The sequence below is a fragment of the Zonotrichia albicollis genome, chromosome 3, assembly GCF_047830755.1.
Source record: "Zonotrichia albicollis isolate bZonAlb1 chromosome 3, bZonAlb1.hap1, whole genome shotgun sequence".
NCBI classification, from domain to species: domain Eukaryota; kingdom Metazoa; phylum Chordata; class Aves; order Passeriformes; family Passerellidae; genus Zonotrichia; species Zonotrichia albicollis.
Window position 1 is genome coordinate 39,791,847 of NC_133821.1, and position 23,581 is coordinate 39,815,427.

Below are 23,581 nucleotides of genomic sequence, written 5' to 3' on the forward strand. Positions count from 1 at the left end.
CCCGAAACTACAAAAAAAAACCCTCCCAAATCAAAATGAAACACCAACAAAACCCCAAACAAATGCCCAAACAAACAAATAAAAACAAACCTAACAAGAAAATCAAACATCAAACCTAGACACTTAGAGTTCCTTTTAGGAGAAGAAAAGGTGGGGAGGCTGAGATGAGATGGTGACAGAAGATCAGTACACTCAGCCTGAGGTGAGCTCAGGTTTTACTGACACCACACTTGTTTGAGAAAGTGTCCTGCTGGGCCTGGCTGCAGCGAGTGCAGTGCTGCTGCAGGCAATAGATCTTTGCTTTGAGGCACTTGGAGAAGAACCTGAAAAGATATGGTGCTATAAACTCTGCCTCTGACCCTTTCTGCAAGTTTCCAAAGCTCTTTACCTGGGCAAAGTGTTTCAGACATGCTGCAGTAGTGCCCTAGCTAAATCTAAGCCTTTGACCCAAGAGATCTCCTGGATTAACCATGCAGCCTAAGTGGCCTGCTAGGCAGGATTTTATTTTAGATGCTCAAAGCTCAGGCTAACAAGGTCAGAAGGTGTGAGCTTATAAAGGATTAGCACTGAATGCAGAGGCAAATTCTACACTTAATTTTCTTTGTAAGTTGATGATATTAATAATGCAGGAGATGTACCCAGAGAGATGTAGAAAGCATTATTTGCTCAGAAAAGGGACTATTTGAGCAGTGAGGACAAACAAAGGGGAAGTGAGCAGCTCCTGTGTTGAGCTTCCCTCTGCTTGCTGCTCTAACACCCTAAGGGAGGAGCAGGGCTGAGACTGGAAGAAACCATCTTCACTGCTGCTATTGAAAATCCTTCTCCAAGTGCATAGAAATGCATAAACTTTGATGCCTTCAGGCCTTTCTTGGCACTAAGTAGCTCATGTGTCCTGCCATAACAAGGAGCATGGCATGTTTGCTCAGATTAGCAGCTCAGTGTCAGGGAAAAGGACATGATACCAAACCCCTGGGGCTAGAGGTAAGTGTGTGCTGCTCTCTGAGGAGACCTTTTTAACATCCTGTGGTTTTTTTGAAGAAGAAAGGCTAAAGATTCTGGTTTGCATTCTCTCTTTGTACAATGAGATATAGTTGAAAGGAAAGCCTGCCTAAAGGAGGGGTGATGAGCCTGGTCATGTAGGGCAGAGGCCTGAGCATTCTGGAGTCCCGGCTCTGCTGAAAGGACATCAGGTAATTTAGCATGATCTACTGCACCAAGCTGCCTCCAGAAATCCCTGCTGCCCCTTCAGTATCAGCAACAGTATGACTCATGAAATGAGCCTTTCTTCAATCCTTTTGAACTTCTGTCATCCTCAAATATCTTCCTTCATTCCCTTCCCTGTCTCTGTGCATTTGGGTATGATCTTGGCCCTTTGGCCCTGTCTAAATGACTATTTGCCAGCTCTTTGGAGAGTTGAGCACGGTGCAGTTATAAGCATGGTATTTCACTGCTGTGTAAGGTACAAATTAAACCTTTTTGAGTGACAAAAATAGATTTGAATCAGATGAAATTCAATGAATGCCTGGTTTCCTTGTAGCCATTTAAAAACATATATATAATGGCAAAGGAAAACCTTTTCTGCCAAAGCAACATGAACATGAATTATGAAATTATTGTGGCTAGGAAATCTTCTTTGAATGGGTCAGTTTCTTCAGATGACTGATAAATTAATCCAGCTCTACACAGTTTTCAGTTTTTATGAGCAGCTGTCCATATTGTATGTAAGAAAATCAACTAAGAGAGTTGAAAAAAGAGAAAATCCTCTGAAATACACAACTGAGGATTCAAAATTTGAAGATGGGAAAAAAAATCTCCAGTCATAGAGACTAAGACATTGTTTAATACCTTAATATGGGTCATTATCTGGAAGTACATTAAATCAGGAGAATGAATGTTAGACACCCACATAATTCTTCAGGCCCTACCACGTGGCCCATCCATGGCTGTCAGTCTTCACCCACATCTAGATTAACTCTTGGCAGTAACTTACATGCTTCAGGATAATAGGAACTGGAAGATGAACAGCCTGCCTGAAAGGATGTGTTCTCGTCCTTTCCTTTGGCCTCTATTGCCAGAAGGAGCTGACAGCTACATTTTCCAGGAGAAATCTTAGCAATTGATACTCCTTTGTGCTACCAGCCCAACTGTCTTAGTGTTGCTTGTGTGTTTTCCATAGTTTAGGATGGAGCTGCTTGGAAGAAACAAGTACTCCTCCAAAATTTGCACTTCTGCTCTGCTTGTAGAAAAAGCAAGTGTGTTAACAAGTGCAGTTCCTGTTGGGTTTGAGGATTTCTCTCAAAATAACTCTAAGAATGAGTTTCTTTCAATCCATGATCCATATTCAAACTACCCGTGGAGATCACTCTTTTATCACAGTGAATGGAACTTGTTCCATTTTTGTTGATATGTTTCTCAGTCTGTGTTTTAGTTACCATGCTTATCCAGTACAGAAACATTTTCCTTTGAAACTTTATGAATTCACTTCACTGAGGCATTCTTTCTGGACTCTTTTGTATGATAGAATCAGTAATTTTTGGGTTCTTTTGAGAATGAGAGCCCAAGTGTTGTAAACAGCCACAAAATTTCTCCTTTTACTAAAAATCATGAGACAGCTGCTCTGAAAAGTATGAGCAAAACACGCAGTCTACAATAATTCTGCACAATTAGGTAGGTAGGAAAAAGAATTTCTTGCTTTGCCTGTACATAGACACACAGTACAATATTGTATCTTTTGCTGCCTGAAACAAATGAATCCTCAATATGACCTGAAAGCTGGTGACAGGAAGAATGCCTCCAGAAAGAGTAGCTAATCTTTGGCTGCTGTTAAAGGTAAGTGACCTTCTGGAAGAGGGATGTATTCTTCTCTCTGGTCCCAATGGTGGGCGTCCTGAAAGTCTAGGACCACAATGCTATGACCAAGTTCTTCAGATAGTTCAGTAGAATTTCTTCCACAAAAACAAAAGCAGGAAAAATCAGTACCGCAATGGTTAGGGGGAGTGGGAGATGTATTTCTCAGCAAGTAAATTAAGGATTATCAAAAACATTTCCACGACAGGCTGACCACAAACACTTGCAACTTAAATAGCTATGGGGAGTCAACCAAATCCAAGCAGCAGAGGTTTCATAGCAAGTGATGGCACACTAGGATGGATCCAAACCTTTTGTTTCCCTCTCATGCTTCACGAGGGTTTCTTCTAAAGATGAGCACCTACAGAATCAGCTTGGGCTGGGAATGACACCCATTGAAATGAATCTGGGTGGCATTTGCAATTAACTGCAAGCAGCAACATGTGAAAGAAGATAAGAAACAAATGAAAATGTCAACCAAATACTTCAACTCTAGAAAAAGGGGGCTGAGGAGAAATTTTATTCATTTATTTATTTTTAAATTTGAGTTCAGACTGATTCTTCTTTGTGAAGCTGTAGACTAGCTCTTATGCTAAATAGACAAGGAAAAAGAAGAAGTATTAGTTCAAGAAAACTGTGTTGTTTTTGCAGCATAACAGGTTGTGGTTTCTCTGATTTGATGAAACTGATGTTTTTCCTCATGTTGACAACGTCTCATCTGATTAGAGCCTAGCAACATGGTAATGGCCTTACCAGCTGAGACAGCTGTTAAGCAAAAATAAAAGTTGAGAATGTCAAGAAGAAGGGTAGATGGCAGGTAACAACAGGAGTGATGTGTGAAAAAATGCTTAACAAACTGGCCTCTGGACACAAATTTGCTTTTAAACAATGGCTTAAAAAGAAGTTGAGATGGAAAATCCCACTGATTTTCTCCAAAATAATTCACATTATATAACCCAGAGAAATATAAGAATACCTAGCAGCAAATTACTGTTTTATCTCCAAAGAGGTTGCATTTGGAGGAAAAAAGGAAAGTATGGAAATAAGCAAAAAACATAGAACAATTCTGACTTAATATTAAATCCAGCACAGAAATGTTGGGCTGTTTTATTTTTTTTTTTAATTTGAAAAAGTGTGACCATCTACATGTCTTTGTTTGGCATGCTTACATTTTCTGATGGATGAGTTCAGTGTACAAGAATTTAAATATCTCCTTTTCATGTTTCATGTTTTCTATTTCTCTTGTTAGGATCTGGCAATGTGAAGCTGTAAGCAACATGCCTAGCACCTCAGTCAGGTGTAGCTCTCCTCCTCTATATTCCTGGAAAATGATATATATCATTCAGGAACATCCTCACCATTTTCAATGCTATCTCTAGCATAAAAGGAAGTATATGTTATCCAGTCCTAACAATGCTGTATTATTAAGTTTTCTATAACAAAGCTTCAGTAGACTGGAGTATTTTGAGACCTTCATGAGGGAGTATTGCTCTTTCTGCCTCTTCACCTGGGAAATATTCTCTGCTTAACTTGCTAGTTGTCTGCTCTAAAATATCTGCATTCATTGCAGAAAAAGCAAAGGTTTGCCTTTCTACTCAAGGAATTGAAAACACCTTAAAACATAAATGACAAAATTTCATTAGCCTTTTTAAGGGAGCAATTTATTATCTCCGTCAGAGAACAGTGAAGTAGAGTCATGACATTTTGGGAAGCCCATTTTCTTTCTCAGGAGGCAATAGGCATCCTACACTTTCCAACAAGTCACTAATGGTGAGCACTGGAATTAGCTAACAGTAGGGCAACTGTGTTTTTTGACAACTGAAATATCAGGTTAACTTACACTTTAAAATACCAAGGATATTTTGAGCTAATTTTCCATTCAATGGCATCCCTTACAGATAAAGTGTTCTCAGCAATCTATCTCCTTCAAATAAAACAGGTTCCAAAATGAATGTATGCCTGTTAACTGTGCACAGGTACTAATTGTACAGTGTATTTATTGTGTACGTGCAGAAAATGATGAAAATGATGCTACTTTTATTAGGAAACCTTCAAAAGTGTGAGCCTTCAATGCATCAAAGCAAAGCTGGGATGAAATTACTTTGCCTGATTCCTCACTGCCTTACACTGATGTAGCTTCATTGACATCTGTGGCATTGCAGGGACAAGCAGGTGCTGTAAGGCACAGGGAAGGCACAACCTGATGTCCCCTGTCACAAGTCATGTTTTCTGAGCAAGATGCAATGGAGACAGTAAACATTGCTTAAAACTAGCTGGATGCAATTTCCTTCACTTTCTCCTCCTCAGTTGTCTGAAATTAATGATTTTTTATCTTTCATCCAGAAGTCACTTGCGTTTCAGTACCTGAATTAGTAGGGTGGTGGGATCTGTTTATATTGCAGCTGGTGCTCCTGTGAATATGCCTGCAGTTAACTTGATGGCCAGCTTTGCTCTGAACTGAATGTCATCGATAATAGCAAGTGACAATCTTGCCATTACAACAACTTGATAAATTGACCAGGCTTCAAAATAAGTCAGTTTCACCTGCTACAAAATGTGACAGGCTTTCTGGTCTAAATCCCCAGGTCAAACATTTCTGACAGAGATCTCAAAGCACACAAGCTGCCGGGCACACCAGCAAGATCAGGCTTTTGATGGAGAAGACATTTACAGTCCAGAGGAATGAAGGTGTGGAGTGGTGGCTTTCCCTGCTCTTCAGGGCAGTATTTGACCTGCTCTTTTGTGCTACTTTTAGAAAAAATCAATTCTCATGCCCGTAAGTCCTCTGTTAAATAACTCATTGCACCTTACTGCCACGTGCAATGCTCACATCAGTGCCACTCGTCAGGAAATGTAGGTTTCTTGAGGAGTTCTAGGGTGGTTTCACCTGAGCTTGGATTAAGATATCATTCAGAAAAATGAATGGAATGGGCTGTTTCTGAGTGCAATATTCTGTGTTTGGTATGTGGTTGGGAGATGTCTCTCTATAGACAGGCCCTGGTGAGCTTAGTCTATATGGGATCACCTTGCCCTCTCTTGCACTGCTAGAGAGGACTGATTAGCACAGACTTCATCATCATCTGACATATTGTTATAGATATTTTTGTTGGCTTTGGGACTTTTTCTGCTTTTCTTTGTTAAGAAAGGAAGTCAGGACTTTTCTTGAAAACAATATTTTTAATTATGAGTTTTGGGGATCAGTTATAAGAATGCAAATGAATATTCAGATATCTTTATGGAACTATGTCTGTTCTTATTTCACTCTTACCATATCAAGTAAATGATTGCCGTTCTCACCAAAAAATACAACTCCACTGGTAAGATTTCTAAGAGTCCTCCAGGCTTTATTCTGATTTTACAGTCATTTTGTGAGGTTTGATGTTAGAAAGTGGCAGCAATTTCTGTTCCATTTTATACTGGGGAGGAGAGTGCAATTTCATTTGTACATCTAAAAGATTGCTCTGTGACTCCAATCCAGTCATACTCAGCTTCCTTTAGAGGATATTGAGACAAATGGACACTTCCAGCTCGTGAGTCAGGTGCCCACTGCACAACGTCTGAATCCAAATCCGCACCTCAGGCTTGTGCCAGCACAGCTGTGTAGATCTGGGCTGGAGAGAAGAGAAATCCCAGGCAGATTTAGCTGTGCTGGCATTCATCCTACTGCTGATCTGGTTATCTCAGCAAACCCTGTTTTTTCTCCTAGCACAACAGGCAGCTATGCTGTAACTGAGGTGTGTGCCCTTTTGCAGGAACTCTTTTCCTCATGCTAAAAGTAATGCACTCTTGGGGCTGGCTTTGAAATAGCAATACAGCCCACTAAAAGGACATCACAAAACTGTGAGTAAGGGAAACCTTGATTCCTCCAGACAGGGATATTTTTTATGGCTTTTTTATCTTTCTACTCTTTTTGGCTTTTATTTCTGATATGAAGAGAACTGGATTAATAAGGGGAGAAATGGATTAGAAGCATCTGGGGAAGGCAACATTCAGTTTTTTCCATACCTCCATGCCTCCATTTCCATACAGCAATTTTTATCTGCTCTTGTTGAGCATTTTGCATGAGAAATATAATATTTACATTTATCTTTAAGGAGTACAACTGATATTTCTTTGCATTTCCAAAGAGAAACGCATTGATGATATTTTTTCATTAAAAATGCATCAGATATTTATGAGAAACATAAGAATTTGGTAAGCATCTATGATAGCTTGCAAATAATTTATTTGAATGCTTATAATTTTTAAGATTTTAAAATCTCAATAGAAATATTAACATAAAATAATATCCTCCACTTTGATCAACTCTCAGAAAAAAATAATTTCAAATACATAACAGAGATATATTTCTAGCAGAAGCTTAATGTACAATATCACAAAACACTGAATTATCAGGGAAAAAAAATTTTCACATTATTTATGTAATACTGGAGATGACCAATACACACTGTTTGAAAAAATGTATAATTTTTAACAAATCTGTTAGCTGAATTTTTTCATTAGAACTCATCTTCAAAATACATGTGAACATTGAAACACAGAATGGGAAAGGACCTCAAGAGACCAAAATTCCTTTTTGCTTTATTTCATGGTAAATATACTATGAACACACCTACTGGATATTTGTACAATCTATTCTTACAAAGCTCCTGGGAAATATCTCTTGCAGCAATCCCTACAGAGTCTATTCCCATGCCTCTCCCTGGTTTGGAATTTTTCTTAATATTTTACTAGGAGAATCAGAATTTTTAAACCAAATAACACTCCTAAAAATTCCTCTTTTGTTTTCCACCCTTACTGTCTCTAGAAGAGCTATTGATTTGCCTTTTTATAGCACTTCCACTTGGGAAGTGGAAGGCTGTTACCCTGTCTCCCATTAGCCCTTTCTTAGCCTGAACACTTCCCTTTCGCTGTAGGTTACATCTGCTCATCCTCTTATCTTTCTTGTTGCTTTTCTTTTTTAATAGCAGTTTCCTTTTGTCTTTCCAACACCTTCTCTTTCTGCAACAGCCTCCTCCTAATTTTAGCACATGCAGTTTGTGGTGTGCTGTACTCACTGGTTCTCCTCCTTGCAGTCATTTGTCCACTTGATTTTCTTTGGGCTTTTTTTTCTTTGGGCTATTGAACTTCATCTTATGGGTTTCCAGAGTGGCTTTCCACTTTTTCAATATGCTTTATTTTCAATCCTGTCTTCCAAAGAGCTTGTAATCTTGTCCAGCTTGCTTTTTACACTTTAAAAAAAACCCCTCCAAAATGAAAACAAAACAACTTTGTTCTGGTCAATTAAAATCATGAATAAAACCGAAGATAAGCCAAATGCCTGTGGATATAGCACTTAAAAATCCTCTCCAGCTTGATCAGGAGTCAACTATTCTCTGTAGTTCTGCATCCATTTAAGAATACATTTCCCTGGTTTACTTACTAGAATATTTTCTAATATTGAGGAAATGGAAATGACCGAAGATTTTTCTCTAGCAGGAGGACCATGGCTACAGACTCACTTGAGAGTTGATGTCTTCTTTGGACTTTAGATATTTGTTTTTATGATATACTTGTTTTCATTTAACAGTGCAAGGATAACAGGACTCTCTCATGTTTTCACAGCAGGTTTGGATCTGTTGTTAGAACTAGTGATTTTTTTACTTCTGTGATGTTTAGGTTCAGCTTGTCTTTTGTGGTGCTGGTTTAGTTTTATTTTATCTGATGGATTCTACAAATCCTAGAAAATAATATATATTTAAAAAAAAATATAAGTAGGTGCACACTTATCCAAAAAATCCAAACAAGAAAACAAGCCAACATCTCAAAAATTTTAATTTGAGGAAAACAGACCTATCAGAACTTTGAAACACATTAGGAATATTTGTTGTTTTCTATTAGAACATCTTACATCTATTGATGCTCCTAGCTGCTTTGACATACAACACAAGGGCCCAACACACTTGTCAGGCTTAACGGTGTCTCAGAAATAAAGGTTTCATGTATTGAAAACATGTATCATCTGTTTCTGGTATTGTAAGAGTCTTCCATTGGTCTCAGAAAAACAAACTAGCAATTGAAAAGGATAAATTCATCAGCATGAACTTCAAATAACTATTGTTTTCTAATTGTCCTTTTAAAACGTATTATTTTATTTTCTGATGCTCGGTCATAAATATATTTTTATCTAGGGCTGGGACATTTTATGCAGGCAAGCTCAGCCCAGCTGTGAGAGAACATTTAGCAATGTATTTGCATAAATGAGCTTGCCTCCAGGCCCCCTCTCTATCTCCACACTCATTCTTCCCGCTTCTGCTCATTATCTCAAATTTTCAGCAAGTCTTCAAAATTCTGCCAGGCATGGTCTAAAAGTCTTGTGGGATTGAGGGTTTCCTTGAGAAGTAAGAAACGTGGGAAGACGAAACTGAAGTTTCTGGTATGCTGGAAGGCTGGGGAAGAACATGCAAAATCTGACAGAGGTGATGGAATTTAATCCCTGCAGGGCACGTGGAGATAGGGAGTGGGTGAGGCCAGTTCCTCTTGATAGGACTGTTTAAAAGCACCTCTCCTCTCCTCTCCTCTCCTCTCCTCTCCTCTCCTCTCCTCTCCTCTCCTCTCCTCTCCTCTCCTCTCCTCTCCTCTCCTCTCCTCTCCTCTCCTCTCCTCTCCTCTCCTCTCCTCTCCTCTCCTCTCCTCTCCTCTCCTCTCCTCTCCTCTCCTCTCCTCTCCTCTCCTCTCCTCTCCTCTCCTCTCCTCTCCTCTCCTCTCCTCTCCTCTCCTCTCCTCTCCTCTCCTCTCCTCTCCTCTCCTCTCCTCTCCTCTCCTCTCCTCTCCTCTCCTCTCCTCTCCTCTCCTCTCCTCTCCTCTCCTCTCCTCTCCTCTCCTCTCCTCTCCTCTCCTCTCCTCTCCCTCTCCTCTCCCTCTCCGTGCCCTTAGAGCAGTCCCTGAGCCATCTCTGCCAGCGTGGGCATGCCTGCTGTGAAGGAAGCCAAACTGTACAGAAATGTCATCTCTGATGGCATTCAAGAGTCCTGACACAATTACAGAGCCTGGCCCCAGGGGAGAGCTTGCTGGGTGCTCACTCTAAGATCACAGCCCTGCACTGCCTTGTACAGCAAGGGCGTGCTGCCAGCAGGGCTGAGTGCTGCAAGGCAGAAAGCGCTGTGGGAGCCTCTGGGAGCAGAGCAAGGGAATATGTTGAGAGGAGAGGAAGGCAGAGAAAAGAAAGGCACTCAGAGGTAGGTGTATACTGAAGATTCATTCTCACCATCTTTTCCTGAAGGCTTTTATTAATTCTTTTAAATTCTACTGAAATTTAATACACATATGGGGAATACTCACATTTGTGCACTGACTAGGTGTGTTGCAAAAGGATGAGAAGTTGTTCCTTTTATTTCTTCATATAGATTTATTTTAAAAGCATTTGCTCACTCTACTTTAAATAGAAGGGTCCATTAGTATCACAGTGCCTGATGTCTATTAGAAACATAACTGTCTATTAGCACTGCATTACATGATGTATATATGTGGATGCATTTATAAAAGTGTGTGCTTGACTGTGAGTATCCATACAGATCTCCAAGCCTCTCTCTCAACAGTCTCACAATACACACTGCATCATTATAAAAATATTTTATATGTTTCTAGATAAAAGTTGTCATGTAAATCTAGGACTTTATTATTCCTCTTTAAAGTAAGCAATGTGAAATATATGTTTACATTTCAGAGATAAGCCTTGAAATCTGCAGAACTGAAGGGGGCAGGGGAGAAATTTCTCCTCCCAATTCTACCCTGCTTTGAAAGGTGTTACACACTTAAAACTCTTTCTAAGGTGTCATATTAATGACTGGTGATAGGAGTGCACACAGACACACATCTACAAAAGTCAATAGGCCCCATATCAAACAAGCCATGCTGTCCATAGCTAGTGTGAACTACATATTTAAAAAATGAGTGTCTATGGATCAGAAGAAATTTGCATTAAAATTTATTTTACCATCCCTAATTGCTGTAAAATCTACTTGTTTATATTCTCCAGCACAGCAGGATATCATTTGCTGTGATCCATTGGTACTGACTTGACCCTAACATGTTGGAAAAAACCCGTGGTTTGTGCAAGTAAGTAAATAAGAGATTTCTGCAGCAGCTGGAAGCTAACACCTGAAGCCATCTGAACTGCATGATTCTCTGTTACTTGTAGAACTGATTCCTCTCCTCACAGTGGAAATATGAACACTCAATATGCCTTGCACATCAAGTAATTTTCCAGTTTATCTTCTCTAACTGTTGCATCACATTTTTAATTTTCCTCTCTTTGTAATTTAGTCTAAATAAAGGCTCTGGTATTAAATTAATTTTATTTTGAGAAAAATAAGTCCTACAAAATCAGAGACACGGATTGCCCACTGTCTAATCAATTTCATAACTTTTTTTTTTGTTAGCCTACTCCTTGAATGAAATTATCATTTTCAGATTAGAGACATATTAGAGTCTAGGTTGTTAAGCCTGCTAAATCTTGTCTCATAGCAGGACTGAGTGGAATTTTCATAAATATATTTGGGTCTTTGACTTGTACTAATGCACAGTGTTTTTGTTTTGCTTTTTTTCCCCCCAGGTATTTTCCTGGGAGGTCCTTATGAATGATGCAAAGAAAGCAGCTTTTATGTGTTTTTCTTTTTATAATCTCTTTCTTCTGTAAGGAAAGACTACCTACAGCTGGACACAGCTGTGAGAACAAGTATTTACACCATACTGAGAACATAAAGCTGTCCCTATGGGACAGTTCTTTCCAAGGCTCCCGTGATGAGGAGACCTTGTAAGGTCCAGGAAGGCAGGCACAGAAACCATTAATGTGTGTGAAATTGCCAGGTAAAGCAGAGACATCAATCACTGCTCTATTTCTCATAAGGCTTCTCAGATGTGGGAACTCAGAAGCATCCCTTGATGTCTATGTGAATCCAAGCCATCATTGCTGATACAGAGCTACACACATGAATTATTATCAACACTATTTTATTTTCTGTAGAATGTAATAGCACTGAACTTATTTAGCTTATTGTCTCATATGGACTGTTCTTCTTTCTTAATTATGCAAGTTCATGACTGAGACCCAGTCTAAGGCATGAGGAAATCTGGTCTTAGGGCGAGGTCTACTCACTTTACAGAGAGATGATGATGAAAATTTTCTGGTAAGCAGGCCAGCTGAATGGCAAGAGAGCTTTATTCACAATATCATTAAAGTTGTAATTGTTCTGTAATTGATGATCTTTGGTCCTTGCAAAACTGAATGCAGGGAAAAAGAGCATCATGGGAGCACAGTGAATGGGCTCCATAAACACCGAGGAACTACATAAGTGGAAAAGCTTATAAAATGCTCCTGTAACTGTACAGGTTATGCCCAGGTGTTATTGAGCTTCAAAGAGAGATGGACTCATCTGGACAGTATCGCAGAGATTTTTTTGCAAGAAATTTTTGCATCATGTTTTAAATGAGAGTGGATTATCCGGTTTTTTTCTCTATAGCTAAATGTTTTTGTTCTCACTCCTTAAATATCTGAATTTTTCATAACCCTCCATGGATCTTACTCTCACTGCAGCTCAGAACTAGGACCTGTTACTATCTCCAATACTTTCTCCCTTGAAAAGCACAGTTTAAAAATCCCTGGCAACGTGCTTAATGCCCCCCAGTGACTCAGTGACCGAGTCAGGTGAATGATTCCTTACATGTATGCAGCATGTGTGTGACCTTTCCCCACACAACATGCTTGTGTCATGGACCGGGCTCATAGTTTTTTTGGTGTTTTTCTGGTTTTGTTTCAGCAAAGACACATTTTTGCCTTTGGGATTTTGCCACAGCTGCTGAGTGACGAGGAAAATAAACCCACCTGGCTGAGCTATTCACCAGCTTTTTTTTCTGCCTCTCTTTAATGTGGGGCAGCTGTGCTGCCTTATTCTCTGCAGCTGACTGTCCTTCTCTGCCCACCTTATAAAACATGGAAAAATCACCCTTCCCCTATCCAGCTGCCTGGCTGAGGAAATGCTTTAAAGGGCAAAATTGCAGCTCCTTCAAACAGTGATTCACAGAAGAACTTGAGCTTTGATTTATAATTAGAGCTCTGAAAACCTTTCATTGCAAAGCTGGTAAGAGCTAGGGAAAAAAGCTGTCCTCACCTGTTTTCTATCTCACTTCATTATGAATCTGGTTCATGTCAGTCCTCTGCCTCTGTATTTGCCAAGGTTTTGATGGTGCTGGTGTGAAACATTTTCAAAGGGAAATTTTAAGGCAAAAGGAACAGGAAATATCCTCTTTCTCCATAATTTCAGGACAGGAATTTTTGTTTCCTTTGAAACTATTGGGATGCTGACTTTCTGTATGACTTTGAAATAGGGCAAGGCTTGTTCTTACTTTTGTCTCCTCCCCTCCTTTTCTCATTCCCTCTCTTGCAATAGTCACAAATGTTATTTCTTCATTTCACAACCCTGGTGACTTTGGGAGTTTCACACGGACACAGGCTGAATGAGAGTCTGCTCACAAGACTATCATCTGTGCTTTTGCTCATGAGATGCTCTTATGCAGAATGTGATTCTTCTACCCAAGCCAGGAAAGAAATCTCTTGCTGCTGTGAAAACACTTGAGTTCCTTCTTGGCTTTTCTCCCTTGAATGACAGAGTCCATCCAAAAGTAAAAGCCTACCTAAAAAAAAGGATACCTTACTTTTTGTTAATAAAAGGATGAACATAAGCCTTAAATGAATCTTTATACATCTTGATATTCATGTTTTTCTCTTCGTAGTCTGTGATACCTCCCTTCTTCCTCTTTTCCTTTTCTCTTGCTCTGTCCTCATGGTAGCCCTACCCCAAAATAGGTCTTAGCTCTTCAGTACGGCTCTTCTCTTTTGAAAAAAATAATCTCTTCTCAAATCTCACATAAAAAATGGTTGCAGAAACGTGTAATCTCTCAACATCCAGCGGTAGAAGCTGTGAAGAGAAACATGGATTTGAAAGGAAATGAATGTATTAGTTCTGTGCCAGTTTGAATCAGCAATGCTGCCTATGCCTACATGCCTATGCATAGATTGAAAGCTGTAAATCTTGCTTTCAATCCCTGAACCCCTGAATTTGTACTTGTAGCACAGACTGTATGTATGCCACACTTTGTATGTATGACACACTTTGCCAAACCTCTCCACAAGAGATGATTTTCTAGAGCCTGCACTGATCCTGTACCATGTGTCATGTACAATGCTGTGCTCAGCTAATCCTGTTGAGAAGGAAAAGTATTCTACACAACTAGTATAACTCTATCAAGTTTATTTTACTGCTTCTAGCAATTAGTTCTGAAGTTTTGGAGGCCAATATATGTGATTAATACACACATATAAAATGTATAATCTCTTCTGCTAGTAGTTGAATTTGTTTTTCCCTTTTTTTCCCAGTTATATTGTGTGGCCAGATGTCACGGGAAATATTCAGGTATGATAGGGTATTGCTTTAGTTTAGTACTTTGAGAAGCTTAAGAGGGCAGCAGTTTCTCATTTGCTCAGTCATATTCCATGGATCGTTATACTGGAATAATAAGAATGAGTGATGTGATTTTGATCATTTATCCAAGACCTCGTGGCACATGGAAACAAAATTTGCAAGTAAGTACTGTATTTTGAGTCAGTTTTTAGTATGCAGGTGACAAAAGAAACATTTTTCAATAGTTTAAATTAGAGATCGAGTAAAAATTAGCCAAAAAATCTTAGGTGCATATAAAACAGGACAACAAAAACAAGGAAAGAATGAGGAGGAAGATGCTTTCCTGTGAAGTCATCAAGCTGAAGTGGCACCTGCCTGTGGTCTACAGCTAAGATGCCATTACTGCTGTGTGAAGTTATCTTAAGACTCTGGACATCAGTGGTCAAATATTCCAAACCTGAAACTCAAATTTTAAGGGATAATACAGGGGTCAATTCTTTTCAGAACAGGAAAGTGGATTAAGCTGACAGTAGAGCAAACTTGTTGTGACTTCTAAGGCTCAGCAGGGAGGACAGAAGTGAGGAAGCATCCAGTAATTTTCAGAATATGGTGCAGGGCATGTCGCAAGGTCTGAGAACAATGATGGATCTGGAAGGAGGAGGAAGAGCAGGAGGAGGGTTTCTCTGTGCCCCTATCACCATGCACTGGACATGGCAGTGTTTGTTAGCCTTCCCTCAAAATCAGGGATGCAGGTTTCCAAGGGGTCAGCTGGGGACTCACAGTGTTGCTCCCTGGATGGAAACACTGAGCATGGCTTAATCAATCACATGACAGCCATATCAGGTTTATTAATTTGTTTACAAATGTGATCACTAGTGGATGAAGTAGAAGACAGTGATAAAGTAGACTTGATTAGCTGGGCATAAAATACATGCAAATAGACCATTAAAATATTAGTCTGGCTAAATGTGTGCAACATTTTTATAACATATCCGCTCTACATACAATGCAAATATCAGTGTCCATGCCTACAAAAGTAAAACAACATCAAATTTTCTGTTTGCCACATGGAATACTTCATAAATGTCCACAAGGATTTTGATTTGTGGTTTGTCTTCCCAGAAGCTGAAAATGAGGCCATGTCCCATAGCTGGAGTAAAAAAGGTGCTCTCTGTGAAAGCATCTGCCTCTGCTGTAGTTCTATTAGAGTCTCATGAATAGATTTTGAAGGTTGAAATTTGACTACCTAATTCTTCAAGAAAGATCTAAATGGGAAAGTTGTTTTGATAGTTTAGAAAGAAAGGAAAAAAGAGATGGGACTTTTCTGGAAGGCTGGAGCAGATTATCAGCAGTTTAATGGCCTCATCAATCATCATCACCATCATCATCACCATCACAAAAAACCTGCATCACCTCTTCACTCTACCTTCATATTGAATTACTGAAACAGCTCACTATATATTGAATATTATTTCTTCAACTTCTGATTTGACAGTCCTCATAATCTGCTATAGACCACATATTCTGAAGATATCCCACATCTTTTATAATAAGTAACCCTTTAGCATCCAGAAGTAAACAGTAAACTCCCTCTAAAACCCTTTAGATTGTTTACCTGACAACATCAAGAGATGAATGTAGAGTTAGGTTTCACAGGGGTTTCAGCTTGAGTGCTGAGCATAATAAAATACCTAAACCCTACTTCAATAAAACTGAACCAGTAAAAATTTAATTTTATACTTTCAAATAAATCTGAGCAGCAGGTTGGTTTAGGGGAAAATGGTGAATAAGGAGAGGCTTAATGAAGGCAAAAATCAATTCCTGATAGCACTGCTCCCTTTCCCTCTTTGGAACAGACTGCAGCACCATCAATGTCAACTGTCACAGCAAAGACTGTCCTATGAGCTGTAACATCTCCCATGTGCATATCGCTAATTATCTGCAGCAGGGAACCATGTTCAGATTTTAGCTACATAAAATAACAACCCAAGCGTGTGGATTATGACATGAGACAAATTTGAATGTCTTGGAGTCACAAAGGGTTGGTAGCTGTGGCATTCCCCAGCCTACACAGAGAACAAGGTGAATGTTTTGGAGTGATAAGGCCTATGATTTCCACGTATCCCAGGGGTTTTGCAAAGGGAGAGTGACATTTGCCACAGCTCCTTGAACTAACCACAAAATCTGGGCATCACCACTTAAGGGTATGAACAGTGCACAGGTTTTCTGTGGGTGTGTGGATTCCTAATGAAAGGTGCTCCATGGGTAGTAGATATAATTAAACCCCATTTTCAGATGAAGGAAGAAAAGCATAAAAGGATAAAATTACTTTTCCAAACCCAAAGTGATACACATGAAAATCTGGCAGATATGCCAAAAATCCCCCTGCATTCTTTAACTTTTTTCTGGAATTGTAGAAGCACAGAATGGTTCAACCTTGAAGGGACCCTTGGGGCCATCTGGGCTAGTCCCTCTGACTGAGGCAGGACCACCCACAGCAGGCTCCTTAGCACCTTGCCCAGATGGCTTTTCAGTATCTCCAGGAATGGAGACTACAGTCTCTGAGAAACCCATGGCAATGCTCAGTTACCCCTACAGTACAAAAGATCTTCCTTATGTTCAGATGGATCTTCCTTCTGTGCTACTTATTCTTTTTCTCCATTCACACCTTGTCAACATTCACCCGTTGTCAGGACAAGTGCCAGATAGACTGATAAACACTGTGGCTCTTTAGTACCTTTACAAAATAGTAATAAATTCAGTGGCAAGTTGTCCATTTCCCCCATGGGAGGAAGATGACTTCATAGTTCTCCATCTTGGTAAGGCCAGTGAAGATGTACAATAGGAGATTTTATCATCATAAATTATAAAATTTTGATCTACTTCTCACTCTACTGTCTATGCTGTTAATCAAGGCCTGGTCAGTATAAAGAAAATCTGTACTGCCACACTGTATACATCTGAATGAAGTGAGCAGGTCTAGGCACCTTTCCCTTCTCATCAATATAATTTCATTTTATTTTTCAATCATTAGTTCTAAAATCACATTGCTTTTTCTTGATTCATCACTGCAAATCCTTTAAACATATTAACATCTTTCAAATCTCTTATTGTCTCTTACCTTGACTGGTGTAATTTTGGTGATGCTTTTTTCTTGGTCCATATCAGAAGTGCAATGTGCTGCTATAAGAATCATCTTAATTGTTCCTTAACATTACTGTATGAATTCTTCATGTTGTTCAGGGTCATAAGTTCCTGTTACATGTGAAATACCAAGAGAGAGGGATAAGGGGAGCAGGAATCTGGTGGAATATTTAGAGCTGCAAAACACTCAGACTCTGCCTTCTGACGCTCCAGAGTACAGTCCTGTTCAACTGCCAGCTCTCACCCACTCCTCTTCTTGCTTGAACTCTAATATTTACTCATTGCTTCACACCTTATTTCATGAACTTAGCCTCTGTTCTCTGGTGTACATAATTAAAATTACTGCCTCTGAAATCCATTTTTTAGAAAGATATGACTTTTACGATATATTCTGTCTTCTATTTGCTTGTTTCTCCCCTTTACCTCCCCCATCTTTTTCATTAGTGATGACTCAGTTGGTGAGGGCATCCTGAAAGGATGCATAAAGTGGCTTTCAAGAACTCAGCCTAGTGAAAACATTCCGTAAATATCTGGATTTGGCTTTAGACATACTTGAAATCAGCATGAGCCAGTGGGAGGAGAGAAAAAAATGAAGCAAGTCTCTGCTGTTCCTGAACTAAGAAAGCCATAGAAAGCCTCTTTGTTCAAGTGGAGGGAAAATTCTGGGAATGTCATGCCATGCTCCATAGTCACCATGCAGGCATGGTGATTTTAGTGTTTAGAGGGGAGTGGGAAAATGTTCTAAAGTCTTTTCTGGCGACTACGAGAGGGATGTGGAGGTAGTTTGCCTCTAATTGTCTAATGTATTGTTTCACAAGCTGTATCTATGGACTGTAATAAGTTCTTTGATGGAGACAAAGTGGAATACCATTGTCTGCAGATTAGCTTTTAACAGTGATCTCCCCCCTGGAGACAGTGTCAAAAGAAGTTGGTAATTAGGACCTATTTTTGTGAAAAACTAAACAGATGAGGTAACCACTTGCCAACAAGAAGAGGAAGGATGAGACAGTGAGGTACAATATGTTTTCAGTCCTCATTGGGTCAATCAAAATTTGATACCTCAGTTTCCTCCTTTTATTAAAATTACAATAGTGAGCATTCCTTTACGCTTTAAAGAACAAGATCTACAGATTAAAAGAGCTATTATTTTTGTTAGACATTCATAAGGTAGGATTCTTCTTCAAATATATTTTCCTGCACACTTCTTTTATTAGTTCTCTTTTTTCAAATTTTTTTCTTAAGTATCTTTTCCTCTTATCCCTTTTGTTCCTCCTAAGGTCTTAGACGGCAGCATTTTTCATTACATTCCCTGCTTTTTTAATCTCTTTGTCTCCATTTATGTAAATTTGGCATGTGAACATGGAGTTATGAAAATCCTTGGAGCCTGCTTTAAAGTCTCATGAAGGTCTAATTAAATATTGCACACTGGGAAAGATATATTTTTCAATGTATGCGAAAAAATTAAATTGATTGACATGAGCAGTAGGTCTCAAATTTAATATTTCCTGACATAATGCATTCCTGGTTAACTCAATTTTCAAAGTGGATTCTGTTCTGTTGCACATGGCATATGACTCCATAACTGCCCCATTTCCTGTTTGTTCTGTTCATTACCAATGTAAAGACCAAAGCTAAACATAAGCCATTTGACTTCTTTCCTGGCCTCAGGCTGTTTGGTGATTGTTGTTATTATTACAATTTTTACTGCTATTGTCATTTTCTTGTGTGTTAAGGCATTGTTTTTTCTTCTGCTGTGTTAAGACAATGAGCAATGAATGCAGAAAGGGCCTCTAAGTGAGATCATCCCTTTATCACAACAAAAGTAAATCTCCTAAATCTAACTGAAAATTCACCATCAGCTGAGATCATCCATCAAACATGACAGCAATGGAGAAAAAATGAATTCTGTGTCTACTTGCTTAATTCAAATAATCTGATTTAAAAATGTTGTTCATCCTTTCATTACCATACCAGACAAATTGGGATTTTGCTGGAACTCAGAGTCTACGTTTTTTTCTGTTAAATATACTCTCCAGGGGGCATGTTTTGGCCTGAAGTGCAGTGGCACAAAATGCCTGCATCCATACTTCATTACATCTGGTTCTGGGTGAAATTATGTTTTGGCCCTGGAGGGATCAAGAGCAGCCCGAATAGTGTTGGGAAATTTTTTAAAGAGATGGGAACCAAAATGTTTTAGAGTAAGTACAGGAGAAAGTCCCTGGTACACTCTGCCACCTGAGCTGTGTGCTCCCTCCTTGGTTTGTGTCCCCCCAGCCCCATGCCTCTCTGTCACACTGAAGAGTTCCGGTGAGCCAAACCCATCTCAGGGCACCACTTACAGAGGATGATTTCATGGTAATCGAGTGGCTGCATATTTTCCCTAGCCCTCTTAACTTTAGGGATTTAGAGTCTCAGTGGGAGGGTTTGTCAGTGGTTGTATGCATGCTGACTGCTAAGACATCTGAGGACATCTACTCAACAGGATGCTCTGCCTCAGAGCTCACTGATAAGTGGAGTAGCTGGTTGGTTGGACAGGCAAAGAGATCTGGATGGAGGAAAAAAGTGCTGTAGCCTGAAGAAATTACTCTGCAGGAAATGTACCCTCTCTTGGCCCAATTAAATTCCTTATCACCTTTTCAATGTCAAATGGGGAGAGTGAAAGAAAGTTTAGATATGTTTAGGCATTTGTCTTGGTTCAAATCCCCCAGTGAAGATGTGGGAATTGTGCTGTGGAGGGAAGCCATGTGATGCCGTTTTGGGTTTTGCTTTTTTTTCCTTTGTAGGTTGTCTGTATTCTTTGCACATATATTTGTAGCTTTGTAGCCTATTGCATTAGTGGCTAGACTTCCCAGTAATTTTCCATGGCCTTTCCCTGGGTAGAAAGACAAAACAAATTTCAGAGCTCAACCCCCAGGGGGTAGAAGGCCCCGGTGGTATCTTGGTTCTTCCTGGTTGCCAAGGCTGAGATCAACTCTTCAAGGTACATTTTCATGGACAAGGTACAGCTAGTACTGAGGGGGTGGACTCCAGAGAAGTGAGAATTGCATCACCACTTTGTCCTCCTAATTGCTGCTTTTTATCAATTATGCTAATCTCCTAAAACCTGTAAAAATGTACTCACCCCTGGGAAGGTGGACTTTTGTGCACATCTTTCCATAACTGCCCCTTAAGGCCATCAAATAAAGATCCTCTTTTATATTACCTCCCTACTAAAATTATTTCAAGTTTGATTTCCAGGTTGGGGAAAAGGCAGTATTTGCAGGATGGTCATGAGCCATGATAATAAAAGATCTCCTCCCACCTCTGGGCAGGTGTCTTTGCGCTGTGTGTTGCAGGAATGTGATGTCATATAGTCTACAGAAAAAGCATTCTACAATTTTTATCATTGGATAAAAGCTCTTGACACTTTTTGAGCAACTAAGGTTATTTTATGTAAATTGCTGAACTTGGGGTCTAAATAAGTAATTACATTTGTGCATAGCACTAATTTTCATGCTCTTGCAAGCTTCTTCCCTTTCACCCCTAATTTGCAAGGCATCTTCAGGCAACTCTGTGTTTCACACTGGAGAGGCCTGCATATCAGTATTGGCTGAAAAAATTATGACATGAAGTTTATGATCCTTCAGATCAAATCTCTTGGCAAATATTATACAAATCCTGCTCATCAATAATAAAATGACTTGAGTTTAGAGGTCTGCAGGATGAAGATAATGCATGAGGAAAGGAGAGAATTCATAGAAATTATGAGGTTAGGTTCTGCTTGCAAAGACTACACAAACAAAGATGAATTACCACGTAAAGGATTTCTAGAAGAGTAGCACTGCTATTCTAATGTTCCAAATCAGTCAATCTTTGCACTGTCAATGTTAGAGTTTATGAACAAACAGAAGAGACCTATCTGTAGCAGCTAGAATTATGTTTTTTTTCCTGTGGTTCTCAGACACAGAAAGAGCTCTTGGGGAAACACTTGCATTAGGAATTTTGCCACAGGAAAGTCAAAATTGCTTTTTGAATTGTTATCTGTGGTCACTGTTGTATGAACTTCAGAGCAGATTTACAGGGCACAATTCTTTTTTCTGGAAGCTAGGCATTGTTAGTTTGTGATGGTAGAAGAGAACTCAAAACACATTGAACTCATTGAAGCTGCATGGAAGCCCACTAGAAATCTCATATAACATTTTTACAGTGGGAAGGAGTACATATCTGTGAAGAATCATACTGGACAGGCGTAAAAACCTGAGAACCTTCCCCTTATATGGCAGGTTAACATCACTTGTTCCATCATGATGTAAAAAACTCGTCAGAGTTCGGATTTAGTTGTCTGAACCTCTTTGAGATCTGTAAAACACACATGTTTGAAACCTTGTCAGTATGGCCTTCCAGGTGAAAGAGTGCCAGACTTTTGGGTTTTTTTTGCATCTGACAGAAAGTTTTTCAATGGGGGATTTCAGTTATTTGCCTCTTGATCCCACTGGGACCTAGAAACATTTTGGTCATAATGGATGTGATGACTAGTTTGAAGACCTTGTGAAATCTACTGTTACCAAAAGATATAGTTTCAACGATGTCATATTTAATCTGTCAGCTTGGCTTTCCTTTATTCATAACAAATTTCAACAATTGTGTATTCAGAATATGAAAGGTAAAACTCTTAGCTGAAAGTGATTTCCTTCTTTTCCAAGCAATAGCAGATCTATTAACATCAGCAGGAGGCACAATCTTGAATTAATTCAGAATGTTACTGCATTTTGTTTCTCACATTTATTAACGTGGAAACCTCAAGGTAAAGCCAAATTTCCATTGTACTATGAGGAAAACCCATGCTATACAAGCACAATCACAAAAAGAAAGAGAAAAATATTGGTTTCACTTATCAGAGGGAGATCTGAAGCATAAAAATAAATATACAAAAGCTCAACTAGAAATTGGGCAGTGTAGAGCTGGAAAGCAAACCTGTATTCTTGAGTCTAATACCTCCATCCTAACTATAAAAATAGTCTTACAGCCTCAGTCAGGAATCTTCATGCCATAGCTTTGAAGGGATAATGCCAAGAGAAAAGCGCTCTCATGCATTTCTAACCTTGTTGAAAATACATGGTGCAGCTGATGCATTTCCAGTTGCAATTGATTTTACTAAGCCCTGATTGAAATCCAGTAACTCCTTGTGGCTCCAGTAAACTTTGGAATGTTTTCTGAGCTGTCTGTGGCAGGCAAAACCTTGTCATTTTCATCTGTGGCTGGCTTGTCACAACTTTTACACCTCATGAGAGAGTCTCATTTTCATTGCTAGATGTGTTTTGAAAGTGCCTTCTCATACTGAAAGCTGAGGCCCATAATGGACTTCATTAAGGTAGAACTGTTTTCTCCTAAGAGGCTTCAAAGCATTTTTCTCTGAACTTCATGCTGCTTTATCTGGCAGACAGGCATGCCCTTATACAAGAGGGCATTCTATAGATAGATATTTCACACTCAACAAGTTTTAAATAAAATATCAAGAAAAATACAGCTCTCTAAACTATAGTCTGCCTGTCACTTCTCTTAGTCCATTAGCTCTGAAAGGTACAGAAAGATGTGGTTTCTTTTACTTCTTCCTTGCAAGCAAATGCTATTTTTGAAGTTTATTCTAAAATAATGTTAACAGGCAAGAGATTTTACATTATTTCCCCTCTGCTTCTCCTTCCCCTGCCAAGGTATGGTATTTGTTTATGGTTTTATGCTTAGATTTTAGAGACATAAATGAACCTTACCTGAACTTGCATGATATCCAGATCTCCATATGAGGCTGAATTTCATAGCTTGATTGACACCTTCCTTGAACCTCCATCTCCATCTTAGTGAAGCAGAGAATGTTCTAACTTCTGTGACTCAGTACCAAACAACAAGGAATTACATTAGGGAGGGGCTGAACACATAAAGCTACCAAAATGTGGAATTACTCTGTTGCCAGCAAAAAGAAAGCCCAGACAAGCTGGTGGCAGCAGAGTTTCATTTATGACTGCAGTCCAGATTCAGGAGCTCATAATTCTGTATCACTTTTCCTGCCATCCCACCAAAACATTTCCTTTGCTGAGCAGAGACAGTTTCCTCTCGCTACTCCTGACTGCAGTAAAAAACCAACTGCATCTTTTTTACAGGTAACTGGCAGGGCTACA

General features: G+C 39.3%; 2 long non-coding RNA genes across 6 annotated transcripts in view; one reads left to right on the plus strand and one right to left on the minus strand.

Moving 5' to 3' along the window:
- Positions 1–4,922: 4,922 nt before the first annotated feature.
- On the minus strand, positions 4,923–23,463 carry LOC141728505 (uncharacterized). 2 transcript variants are annotated; one of them, XR_012579487.1, is made up of 3 exons: positions 17,407–17,864; positions 12,996–13,802; positions 4,923–8,566 (listed from the first exon to the last, which is right to left on the minus strand). It is a non-coding gene; the product is annotated as an uncharacterized LOC141728505 (long non-coding RNA). The 2 variants fall into 2 exon arrangements; XR_012579488.1 differs by lacking the exon at positions 4,923–8,566 and adding an exon at positions 23,177–23,463 and having other exon boundaries at positions 10,004–13,802; positions 17,407–17,540.
- The window catches only part of LOC113458760 (uncharacterized), a 69,910-nt gene continuing 56,092 nt past the window's right edge, over positions 9,764–23,581 (plus strand). For 3 of the 4 annotated variants that reach the window (XR_012579484.1, XR_003379307.2, XR_012579486.1), the window contains exons 1-2: positions 9,764–10,064; positions 10,865–10,944. This is a non-coding gene — a long non-coding RNA (uncharacterized LOC113458760). The remainder of the gene's footprint in view (positions 10,065–10,864; positions 10,945–23,581) is intronic. The other variant, XR_012579485.1, reaches the window with a different exon arrangement.